Source organism: Lolium rigidum, chromosome 5, assembly GCF_022539505.1.
Source record: "Lolium rigidum isolate FL_2022 chromosome 5, APGP_CSIRO_Lrig_0.1, whole genome shotgun sequence".
In the NCBI taxonomy this organism is placed as follows: Eukaryota; Viridiplantae; Streptophyta; class Magnoliopsida; order Poales; family Poaceae; genus Lolium; species Lolium rigidum.
In genome coordinates, this window is record NC_061512.1 from 147179631 (window position 1) to 147193544 (window position 13914).

Here is a 13914-nt window from a genome sequence, read left to right on the forward strand (position 1 = left end):
AGAGCCGATGCATGGTCATCGACTTAAGAATAAAACAGCCGATATAAAAATCTAAGCAAAAGCATAGCCGATGTACTGACCATCGACTTCAGAGCTGAAAGAGCCGATGCGGAGTCATCGACTATAGAGGAACAACTGTTATTTCAGGTCACCATTCAGTTTTACGTTCGATTATGGGGCTGGCCTTGTTGGCGTTTTGGGGAAAGACCGATGTATTGCCATCGGCTTCTCGAACAATGATAATCGGAAGAATTAAGCATGGACTCCTTCTTCATTGATTTCAAAAGGGGGATTTTTTACAAGGAGGAGCCGATTGCTTAGGAGCGGAGGAACAAAAGGAGGACAGATTGCTACTACTAGTCCTATACTAAGTGGCCCCTACTCTAGGGACCGTCGCTGTCCTCATCGTCGCCATTGTAGCCGCCGCCGGTGCTGCTGCTGGCGAGCTCCTCGTCGCTACTGCCGTAGCCCTCGACGGGGGCCTCTTCCTCCTCGTCATCATCGTCCTCGTCGTCATCCGACCAGGCCCAGCCGCGGAAGCGCTTCGCCGGCGGCTCGTCGGAGGAAGTGTCGCCCTCCTCTTCCTCCTCGTCGGAGGAGGCGTCGTCCTCCTCATCCTCCTCTTCTTCCTCTTCGCCGGAGGGGGCGTAGCTACCCCAAGAGAGGAGGTCGTCCTCACTCTCCGCCACTAGTTCCCCGTCGATGAGGAACCAGAGGTCGTCCTCCCCATCGGTCAGGGGAAAATCGCCATCTGACCCGACGAGGGCCTCGGGTGGGCAATCGGGCACGAAGTCGAAGTCCCACTCCGGCTCCTCCCATTGGTTGTGCTCTGGCATCGGCTCGCTTGAGGAAGAGGATTGGAAGGAGAGAGTCGATGCAGCAGAGGAGGAGGATGAGTCCATGGTGGAGGAGGGCTTTTCGGTGTCTAGTACTGAGGAAGGGGATGAAGAAGCGAGTTGCTCGACGTGGTTAAATAAAAGGGGATATAGTGGAGATTTAATGCCGCGACGGTTTTCGAGGACATGGTGCCGAATCTATCAAGTCACACAGAGAAGCTGTGAAGGCAAGGCGTCATGATGAAAGATTCTGCGGCAGCTCTGCTCTGTCACGACATGACCCTTCGGAGGAAAAACATAGTGGTTTTGGAATTATCATTGACAAAACCAGGGGGGCATGTGTTATCACCAGAATTTGACCAAGTCTGGAGATGGGCCGTGATTAAATGGGCTTAGAAGATATACATTGAAGATATTCCCGAACCGGCCTTGTACAAGAAGTTTGGGCAAGATTGCCCGTGTATCTGTAAATATAGTAGGATACGTGTCGGTTAGAATTAAGAGATAGAGTTTAGCTCGTACACCGTTGGGTTTACTCCCAAGTTAGAGAGTCTACGGACTATAAATTTGTATCTAGGGTTATTGAGAAGGAGAACAATCACGTACATCACAAACCAATCTAGGCGCATCGCCAACCCCTTGTTTCGAGGGTTTCTTCCGGGTAAGCATCATGCTGCTTGCGATCTAGGCAGTATACGTTTATTCGTTGTTCATGCGTTGCTCGTGCTGAAACCTTGTTGATGGCGAGCAACGTAGTTATCATAGATGTGTTAGGGTTAGCATTGTTTCATCGTGTCACATGCTTTTGTCCATGCAACCCTTAGACGTCTAGCCGCCCTTACACCTATCTTAGGTGTAAGGGCGGCACCTCGCTTGATCATTGTTTAGTAGATCCGATCCGTTATGATTGCTCCTTGTTCTTCAAGGATTAGTTTAATATCTGCATAGTTAGGCCTTGCAAACGGGTTGAAGGATCCAGTAGCATGTAGGGTGTAGTTTGCTAGCCCTAGATAAGATGTTCCGGGGATCAACTTCACATGTTGGTTTTTAGGCCTTGTCTAGGGTTGGTTTATTATCACCGCGCGTGGCTGCCAGGCTCAATCACGCGTAGGATGTTCCGATTATGTGGTGAAAACCTAAATCGTCGTAGGTCGTTTTAGCTTTATATTGATCAAGCAGGACCACCATGTGATCGTAGACCTCATACGAATCATGGGTGGATCGGCTCCTTGAGCCGATTCACAGGACAACCCGAGAGCCGATCGAGGCTCGTATTTAATGTTTACGTGTATGCCATGCAGGAAACTAAGCGAAGCAAATCCATCACCTTCCCGACCGGGTATAGGTCAGGTGGCACGCCTGCACCGAAGCATCGGACGTGCGTGCCGAGGCTTTGCGGGCCGTCGCTCGAGGGACCAGGGCCAGCCGCAGTTCTGGGAGCCTCCCGGCTCTACTGTGTTGCCCGTCGTTGCTCGCCGGTGGGTTTCTGACCGCAACAATACCATGGTTCCATTGCCCACCACATAGTCATATTCATAATTATAAAAGTAATATTTTATTTTCAATGCAGGAATGATAAGTATAGTACTTTTGCGGGTAAATTGATATAAAAAAATTAAGATGACATGAGCAAGGGTGAACTTGCCTGGTGATTGCGAGATAATGCAGTTCGATGTGTTGGATGGAACCTGGACCTCAGATTCTGTAAAGAAGCATCATTGTCCGGTAAGGACAATGTTATAAAATCCAAATTATGCATATGCATGTGTATTATTTCATGTTGAATCCCTTACCCCGGATTTAAGATTTAGGGTTGAGTTAAGTATTTGTGCCTTTGGGAGTAATTTATAAATTCCTTAAATCCTTTTAACATATTTTTCTTTTCTAAAAATAAAAGGATTTAAGGTAATAGAATTTTACTTTGGAAAATGTTGATTTCAAATAAAGAATTTGAAATAATTGAGTTTTCCTCATTTTTGGAAATAAAAGGAATTGTGGAATATTGAGATATTTCCTTTTTGGAAAATCTTAAATCTTTAAAAGAAAAGCCTTGGAATAATAGAATTCCTTTTGAAAATATTTGAATCCATTGGTAACTTTCCTTGATTTTTAAATCCAAGGAAAATTGTAAATTTAAAATTTCAAGTTCATTATCAAATTCAAAAATTTCAAGATGTGAACTTTTGTTGTAAATTCTATTTTTATTCTTGTTATGAAAAATTTCTTATTCATCAATCCTATTTTTCTTGGATTTTTAGAGGTATTTATCATTATTTAAAATTTGGTAGAATTCACATATTATTTAAAAATGAAAAAGACCAAACTACCCCTCTCTGGCCCAATTGGGCCAGCCCACCAAGAAGCCCACTTAGCCAGCCGACATGGGCTGCCCAAAACGGTTCGAAGGGCACCGAACTCGTCGGCCCAACCCTCACTCGCCCACTCCTCTCTCTCGCGCAACCCTAACCCTAGCTGTGGTGATTCCCGTGGCGACTGTGTCGCCGCCATGGTCGCCGCCATGCTCCAGCCGTTCTAGGGCACGCCAATGGTTGCTATCGACGCAGCGCGCGACGGGACATCTTCTCATCCGCGTCGATCTAACTCCTTCTTCCTCGACTGCTCGTGCGCGTGCTCGACACCCGCAGACGTCGACCGATCCTCGGCGATCTCCGCCGATCTGCACCTTCTCGCCATGCTTGGGCGTTCGCCGCCTCCCACGCTGGCGTTGCGTGGTCGGGCACTGGCCTGGCCGCGGTCTGGCGCCGCCGTGGCTGGCCGTGCCACCGTGCCGCCATGACTACCTCCACGATCTTCGCCAGGTAACCTCCTATTCCTCCTCTTCTACCTCTCTCTACTCCTTCCTCTCCTTCTCGATCTGTGCCTACTGATCCTTATGCATATGCTGCCGATGCTATGTTGATGTGCGTGCGGTGCTTGATGTGCTGTTGTGCTTGCTGTGCTTGCTGTCTTCTACGCCTAAGCGTGCTGATGCCATGATCTAGCATGTTCATGCCTCCTGGTGCTTTGATTATGCCTGTGTAGTTCTTACTGGTACACTGGACTCATGCTATCCTATCTATTCATGCCCTGGTGCTGTTCATATGCTTACTGGTTCACTGTGCTAGGCCTATTCTATTTGTTCATGTCCTTGTGTTGTGCAAATTCTTGCTAGTAGCCTACTGTTGACCTAGGTTAGCACTACTGACACTTGTGGTGTCAGTGATGCTCACATATGCCATGTATTTGCTTCAGTTGATCCAATTCTTGGATCACTGCATGCATGTGATGCTCTGCTATGCCTAGGGCTTGATCTAATTGATCCATTTGCTCAATCAGATGCTAGTGGCTAGCTAATAGTTGATCCTTGGCTAATTGAATGGATTATCTAGCTACTGTTGTGACTTATGCTTGATCTAACTGATGCTCAAGTGTGTGTATGTGCTGCTGTTGCTATCCATAACTCATTGGATAGGATCCAATGGCTAGGATTCCATGGTTCATGCTGTTGTTGCCCCTCAGTGATGCTATTCCATTGTTCATGCATGGATTACTGTGTATGTGTGCTTGGGTGGAATATTTATGGATGAACTGCTTCTGCAGTGTTGATTAAATACATTGTTGTGTATGATTTGATATTTCCATGATCAATTTGGAAATAAATGAAGTCTGAATCCATTTCTGGATGATGATGACTTATAGTTTTGGCTTAAATGGATGGATTTGTGATTGATGTGACCACAGTAGCCTTGCTACTGCTTGGTTGCTCACACAGCTTGACTAGTTTTTGTTGGCTACTCATCTCTGCTTGCATAGTAGGGTATCATAAATGATATGAATGCCACTAAGCTTGCATGTGAAGAAATATAGGGTTAAACTGATGGTTTTCTTGGCTAGGATCTCACTAGGTGGTACTGTGTAACTTCTAGTACCTGTAGATCCTCTACTGGTGCTATCTGTGCATCTATCTTTGCTTATTTGCACATGATTAGTATCTAGATGGTTTTGGGCTATAGCTGCTCCCCTTATGTCAGTGATCCTTGGTCAACACCAAGTGATGACAACCCGATGAGCATCTGCTCATCTCATGCAATAATATGGATTGGATCCACTGGATCCTCTCCAGGTGGTTATGCTCAGCTGTTGTTCAGTTGTTGCTTGATGTTCTTGGTTACTTGCCTTGCTCCTCCTAGCTCCCGATGATCTTGCTTAAGTTCCCATGTCTCTGTTGGGTTTTGGTTGGTTGATTTGGATGGTTAGATGGTTTCAGTGGTTGGTTTTGCTATTCTTGAGCAAGAACAAGATGAACTATGCATTGTTCCTTACTGGTTGTTGGGTGAATGATTATCTGGTCGACTTGTGATTTATTCCTGATGGTTTCTACCCTTTTATACTGACTGCTAGTTCACCATGGCTGTGACACACAAGCCTGGCATGGCTTGGTGACTAAGCCATGGCCTTGGCTTGCTGTTGGATGCACAGCAGCTCTATGAGCTGTGTGTTCCTTTGGTGAAACTTGAGCCCATCATTGGCTCAAGTTTGGTCTGCTGGTGCCTATCTTAGTTCTGGCCAAGTTTTGGACATGGAAAAGTGTCCTGGACACTTGGTTTTAAACCCACGCCTAGTTTTTCACTTGGTTTACCCCCCCCCCCCGCCTAGTTCCTCTTTCTATTTTGCAGGTTTCAAAGCTTGAAATGATCCAGGGACAAATTCTTCCAAGACACTTAGTTTAGGTTTTAGTATAGGATCAAATTCTTGTAATATTCTTTTTATTTTGTTTGTTATTCACCCAATTATTGTATGATGAATATTGTAAAGACAATGTATGTGTGTATATGATCAATAAAGCTCAAGTTTCCTTATGAGCTTATTTGTAAATGTATAATTTACTTATGAATTATTGGTGTATAAATATTGTGATTTGAATTATGTAAATACATATGATATGATTTGAACTATGATTGTTGTGGGTATACTTCATGGGTGTACCATCGACAGTGCCTAGATCCGGCAAGCCCGGGTGGCCCACAGACGGTGATGTGGCATGTGGCCCATCGGTCGGCCCAGTTGCTGTAGATCATGAAGGATGAAGTCCAGCCAGGATAGGGAAGCCGGATCCTAACCGACCTTCGGAGGAGGCCGGATCCGTTAAGGCCCATGAGGAACCCGGATCCAGTACGACGTAGATGGAAGGCGGATCCTTGACGTACACGACAAGACATTGTATCGTAGTTAGGCAACCTGTAATCCGGCTAGGACTCTCCATGTAAACCCTAGATCCGTGCGCCTATATAAGCCGGATCCCGGGAGCCTGATACGTCTCCGACGTATCGATAATTTCTTATGTTCCATGCTACATTATTGATAATATCTACATGTTTTATACACATTATATGTCGTATTTATGCATTTTCCGGCACTAACCTATTAACGAGATGCCGAAGAGCCAGCTTCGTTTTCTAGCTGTTTTTGGTTTCGTAAATCCTAGTAAAGAAATATTCTCGGAATTGGACGAAATCAACGCCCGTGGTCCTATTTTGCCACGAAGCTTCCGAAGACCGAAGGAGAGTCGAAGTGGGGCCACGAGGTGGCGACACACCAGGGCGGCCCGGCCCGGCCCCGGCCGCGCCGGCCCGTGGTGTGGGCCCCTCGTGACGCCTCTTACCTGCCCTTCCGCCTACAAATAGCCTCCGTCGCGAAACCCTCTCGTACCGAGAGCCACGATACGGAAAACCTCATCGAGTCGCCGCCGCCGCCAATCCCATCTCGGGGGATTCGGAGATCTCCTCCGCACCTCGCCGGAGAGGGCAATCATCTCCCGGAGGACTCTTCATCGCCATGATCGCCTCCGGAGTGATGAGTGAGTAGTTCACCCCTGGACTATGGGTCCATAGCAGTAGCTAGATGGTTGTCTTCTCCTCATGTGCTTCATTGTCTGGATCTTGTGAGCTGCCTAACATGATCAAGATCATCTATCCGTAATACTATATGTTGTATTTGTCGGGATCCGATGGATAGAGAATACTATGTTATGTTAATTATCAATCTATTACCTATGTGTTGTTTATGATCTTGCATGCTCTCCGTTATTAGTAGAGGCTCGGCCAAGTTTTTGCTCTTAACTCCAAGAGGGAGTATTTATGCTCGATAGTGGGTTCATGCCTCCATTAAATCTGGGATAGTGACAGAAAGTTCTAAGGTTGTGGATGTGCTGTTGCCACTAGGGATAAAATATTGATGCTATGTCTAAGGATGTAGTTATTGATTACATTACGCACCATACTTAATGCAATTGTCAGTTGTTTTGCAACTTAATACTTGAAGGGGTTCGGATGATAACCTCGAAGGTGGACTTTTAGGCATAGATGCATGCCGGATAGCGGTCTATGTACTTTGTCGTAATGCCCAATTAAATCTCACAATACTTATCATATCATGTATGTGCATTGTTATGCCCTCTCTATTTGTCAATTGCCCGACTGTAATTTGTTCAGCCAACATGCTTTTATCTTATGGGAGAGACACCTCTAGTGAACTGTGGATCCCGGTCCTATTCTTTACATCGCATACACCCATCGCAATTGTTCTTTACTCGTTTTCGCAAACAATCATCTTCCACACAATACGGTTAATCCTTTGTTACAGCAAGCTTCGGTGAGATTGACAACCTCACCGCTTCGTTGGGGCAAAGTACTTTGGTTGTGTTGTGCAGGTTCCACGTTGGCGCCGGAATCTCCGGTGTTGCGCCGCACTACATCCCACCGCCATCAACCTTCAACGTGCTTCTTGGCTCCTCCCGGTTCGATAAACCTTGGTTTCTTTCTCGAGGGAAAACTTGCCGCTGTGCGCATCATACCTTCCTCTTGGGGTTCCCAACGAACGTGTGAGATACACGCCATCAAGCATATTTTTCTGGCGCCGTTGCCGGGGAGATCAAGACACGCTGCAAGGGGAGTCTCCACAATCCAATCTCTTTACTTTGTTTTTGTCTTGCTTTATTTTATTTACTTTCTTGTTTGCCGCATTATATCAAAACACAAAAAAATTAGTTGCTAGCTTTACTTTATTTACTGTCTTGTTCTCTATATCAAAAACACAAAAAAAATTAGTTACTTGCATTTGCTTTACTTATTTCAACATGTTTCCTTTTAATTTTACCACAAAAGACATACCGGTAGGACGTGGGTCTATAGTTGGGAGAAATAATATAGAAGAATTTTTCAATCATGTTAGTACCGTTGAAGATTTTGAAGATAGACACTTGGTAGAACTTGCTCCTACTTATGAAATTGCTCGCTGCTCGCTTTAGTACACATGTTGGAAACTAAATTTGTTAATCTCAATCCTATAATCCAACACATGTTTCTTACACTCGGTGATATGGAAGAAGGGGAAAGGAAAGATTTTGTTTTAGAAACCCTTCTTAGAGAATTTGGTGGTATAGCAAGAGAGGCTAGAAAGGTCTTTACTAAATATAAGATGCTTGGTTCTTATACCAATTTTGTTAGTATCCTTGAAAAGATGGACATGGAGAGAGTAAGGTACACTAATAATATTAATGATGGTGGGGATATCAAAGCACCAATACCATGTAAGCTCCTAGCGATGAATGAAACACTAGAAAATAACTATGCTTGGCTTGTTCCTGAAAATTTGTTTGATGAGAGTAACAAGCCCAAGACTAATGAAAAGGGAGCCGCTGAAACTTATGTATCCAATATACTATGCATGGTTGAGAAAACTCCAAACCCCGCTGAAGATGCATCATCTTTTGACAACACTTGATTCACATTTTCTGCGCCTAGCTGAAAGGCGTTAAAGAAAAGCGCTTATGGGAGACAACCCATGTTTTTACTACAGTATTTTTGTTTTATATTTGAGTCTTGGAAGTTGTTTACTACTGTAGCAACCTCTCCTTATCTTAGTTTTGTGTTTTGTTGTGCCAAGTAAAGTCTTTGATAGTAAAGTGAATACTAGATTTGGATTACTCGCGCAGAAACAGATTTCTTTGTCTGTCACGAATCCGGGCCTAATTCTCTCGTAGGTAACTCGGAAAATTATGCCAATTTACGTGCGTGATCCTCGATATGTACGCAACTTTCATTAAATTTGGGCATTTTCATTTGAGCAAGTCTGGTGCCTCAATAAAATCCATATTTACGGACTGTTCTGTTTTGACAGATTCTGCCTTTTATTTCGCATTGCCTCTTTTGCTATGGTGGATGAATTTATTTGTTCTTAATGTCCAGTAGCTTTATGCAATGTCCAGAAGTGTTAAGAATGATTATGTCACCTCTGAATATGTTAATTTTTATTTGCACTAACCCTCTAATGAGTTGTTTTGAGTTTGGTGTGGAGGAAGTTTTCAAGGATCAAGAGAGGATAATGATGCAATATGATCAAGGAGAGTGAAAGCTCTAAGCTTGGGGATGCCCCGGTGGTTCACCCCCGCATATTCTAAGAAGACTCAAGCGTCTAAGCTTGGGGATGCCCAAGGCATCCCCTTCTTCATCGACAACATTATCGTGTTCCTCCCCCGAAACTATATTTTTATTCCATCACATATTATGTACTTTGCTTGGAGCGTCGGTTTGTTTTTGTTTTTGTTTTTGTTTGAATAAAATGGATCCTAGAATTCATTGTGTGGGAGAGAGACACGCTCCGTCGTTGCATATGGACAAATATGTCCTTAGGCTTTACTCATAGTATTCATGGCGAAGGTTGAATCTTCTTCGTTAAATTGTTATATGGTTGGAATCGAGAAATGCTACATGTAGTAATTCTAAAATGTCTTGAATAATTTGATACTTGGCAATTGTTGTGCTCATGTTTAAGCTCTTGCATCATATACTTTGCACCCATTAATGAAGAAATACGAAGAGCTTGCTAAAATTTGGTTTGCATATTTGGTCTCTCTAAAGTCTAGATAATTTCTAGTATTGAGTTTTGAACAACAAGGAAGACAAGGTAGAGTCTTATAATGTTTACAATATGTCTTTTATGTGAGTTTTGCTGCAACCGTTCATCCTTGTGTTTGTTTCAAATAACCTTGCTAGCCTAAACCTTGTATCGAGAGGGAATACTTCTCATGCATCCAAAATCCTTGAGCCAACCACTATGCCATTTGTGTCCACCATACCTACCTACTACATGGTATTTCTCCGCCATTCCAAAGTAAATTGCTTGAGTGCTACCTTTAAATTTCCATCATTCGCCTTTACAATATATAGCTCATGGGACAAAATAGCCTAAAAACTATTGTGGTATTGAATATGTACTTATGCACTTTATCTCTTATTAAGTTGCTTGTTGTGCGATAACCATGTTCCTCGGGGACGCCATCAACTCTTTGTTGAATATCATGTGAGTTGCTATGCATGTCCGTCTTGTCTCGAAGTAAGAGAGATCTACCACCTTAATGGTTGGAGCATGCATGTTGTTAGAGAAGAACATTGGGCCGCTAACTAAAGCCATGAATCATGGTGGAAGTTTCAGCTTTTGGACATATATCCTCAATCTCATATGAGAACACTAATTGTTGCTACATGCTTATGCATTAAAGAGGAGTCCATTATCTCGTTGTCCATGTTGTCCCTGTGATGGATGTCTAAGTTGAGAATAATCAAAAGCGAGAAATCCAAAATGCGAGCTTTCTCCTTAGACCTTTGTACAAAGCGGCATGGAGGTACCCCTTTGTGACACTTGGTTAAAACATGTGTATTGCGATGATCCGGTAGTCCAAGCTAATTAGGACAAGGTGCGGGCACTATTAGTATACTATGCATGAGGCTTGCAACTTGTAAGATATAATTTACATAACTCATATGCTTTATTACTACCGTTGACAAAATTGTTTCATGTTTTCAAAATAAAAGCTCTAGCACAAATATAGCAATCGATGCTTTCCTCTTTGAAGGACCTTTCTTTTACTTTTATGTTGAGTCAGTTCACCTATCTCTCTCCACCTCAAGAAGCAAACACTTGTGTGAACTATGCATTGATTCCTACATACTTGCATATTGCACTTGTTATATTACTCTATGTTGACAATTATCCATGAGATATACATGATATAAGTTCAAAGCAACCGCTGAAACTTAATCTTCCTTTGTGTTGCTTCAATACCTTTACTTTGATTTATTGCTTTATGAGTTAACTCTTATGCAAGACTTATTGATGCTTGTCTTGAAGTACTATTCATGAAAAGTCTTTGCTTTATGATTCATTTGTTTACTCATGTCATTACCATTGTTTTGATCGCCGCATTCATTACATATGCTTACAATAGTATGATCAAGGTTATGATGGCATGTCACCCGCAAATTATCTTTGTTATCGCTTACTCGCTCGGACGAGCAGTAACTAAGCTTGGGGATGCCGATACGCCTCCGACGTATCGATAATTTCTTATGTTCCATGCTACATTATTGATGATATCTACATGTTTTATACACATTATATGTCGTATTTATGCATTTTTCAAGCACTAACCTATTAACGAGATGCCGAAGAGCCGCTTGCCGTTTTCGCTGTTTTTGGTTTCGTAAATCCTAGTAAAGAAATATTCTCGAATTGGACGAAATCAACGCCCGTGGTCCTATTTTGCCACGAAGCTTCCGTAAGACCGAAGGAGAGTCGAAATGGGGCCACGAGGTGGCGACACACCGTGGCGGCGCGGCCCAGCCCCCGGCCGCGCCGGCCTGCTGTGGGGCCCTCGTGACGCCTCTTACCTACCCTTCCGCCTACAAATAGCCTCCGTCGCGAAACCCTCCGTACCGAGAGCCACGATACGGAAAACCCTACCGAGACGCCGCCGCCGCCAATCCCATCTCGGGGATTCTCGAGATCTCCTCCCGCATCCCGCCGGAGAGGGGAATCATCTCCCTGGAGGACTCTTCATCGCCATGATCGCTCCCGGAGTGATGAGTGAGTAGTTCACCCCCGGACTATGGGTCCACAGCAAGTAGCTAGATGGTTGTCTTCTCCTCATGTGCTTCATTGTCGGATCTTGTGAGCTGCCTAACATGATCAAGATCATCTATCCGTAATACTATATGTTGTGTTTGTCGGGATCCGATGGATAGAGAATACTATGTTATGTTAATTATCAATCTATTACCTATGTGTTGTTTATGATCTTGCATGCTCTCCGTTATTAGTAGAGGCTCTGGCCAAGTTTTTGCTCTTAACTCCAAGAGGGAGTATTTATGCTCGATAGTGGGTTCATGCCTCCATTAAATCTCGGACAGTGGACGAAAGTTCTAAGGTTGTGGATGTGCTCGTTGCCACTAGGGATAAAACATTGATGCTATGTCTAAGGATGTAGTTATTGATTACATTACGCACCATACTTAATGCAATTGTCTCGTTGTTTTGCAACTTAATACCGGAAGGGGTTCGGATGATAACCTCGAAGGTGGACTTTTTAGGCATAGATGCATGTCGGATAGCGGTCTATGTACTTTGTCGTAATGCCCAATTAAATCTCACAATACTTATCATATCATGTATGTGCATTATTATGCCCTCTCTATTTGTCAATTGCCCGACTGTAATTTGTTCACCCAACATGCTTTTATCTTATGGGAGAGACACCTCTAGTGAACTGTGGACCCCGGTCCTATTCTTTACATCGCATACAATCTACCGCAATTGTTCTTTATCGTTTTCTCGCAAATAATCATCTTCCACACAATACGGTTAATCCTTTGTTACAACAAGCTCGTGAGATTGACAACCTCACCGTTTCGTTGGGGCAAAGTACTTTGGTTGTGTTGTGCAGTTCCAAGTTGGCGCCGAATCTCCGGTGTTGCGCCGCACTACATCCCGCTCGATACGTCTCCGACGTATCGATAATTTCTTATGTTCTATGCCATATTATTGATGATACCTACATGTTTTATGCACACTTTATGTCATATTCGTGCATTTTCTCGGAACTAACCTATTAACAAGATGCCGAAGCGCGCTCCGTTTTCCGTCGTTTTTGGTTTCGTAAATCCTAGTAACGAAATATTCTCGGAATTGGACGAAACGAAGACCCAGTGGGCCTATTTTTCCACCGGAGCTTCCAGAAGACCGAAGAACACACGAAGTGGGGCCACGAGGTGGCGACACCACAAGGCGGCGCGCCCAGGGGGCCCGCGCCGCCCTGTGGTGTGGCCCCCTCGTCCGGCCCCCGACTCGCCCTTCCGCCTACTTAAAGCCTCCGTCGCGAAACCCCCGATGCGAAAACCACGATACGGAAAACCTTACCGAGACGCCGCCGCCGCCGATCCCATCTCGGGGATTCTCGAGATCTCCTCCGGCGCCCGCCGGAGAGGGGATTCATCTCCCGGAGGACTCTACACCGCCATGGTCGCTCCCGGAGTGATGAGTGAGTAGTTCACCCCCGGACTATGGGTCCATAGCAGTAGCTAGATGGTTTTCTTCTCCTCATTGTGCTTCATTGTTGGATCTTGTGAGCTGCCTAACATGATCAAGATCATCTATCCGTAATACTCTATGTTGTGTTTGTCGGGATCCGATGGATAGAGAATACCATGTTATGTTAATTATCAAGTTATTACATATGTGTTGTTTATGATCTTGCATGCTCTCCGTTACTAGTAGAGGCTCTGGCCAAGTTTTTGCTTTTAACTCCAAGAGGGAGTATTTATGCTCGATAGTGGGTTCATGCCTCGCATTGACACTTGGGACGATGGGATGTAAAGTTCTAAGGTTGTGTTGTGCCGTTGCCACTAGGGATAAAACATTGGCGCTATGTCCGAGGATGTAGTTGTTGATTACATTACGCACCATACTTAATGTAATTGTCTCGTTGCTTTGCAACTTAATACTCGGAAGGGGTTCGGACGATAACTCCGAAGGTGGACTTTTAGGCATAGATGCAGTTGGATGGCGGTCTATGTACTTTGTCGTAATGCCCAATTAAATCTCACTATACTTATCATGCCATGTATGTGCATTGTTATGCCCTCTCTATTTGTTAATTGCCCGACCGTAATTTGTTCACCCAACATGCTTTTATCTTATGGGAGAGACACCTCTAGTGAACCGTGGACCCCGGTCCATTCTTTTA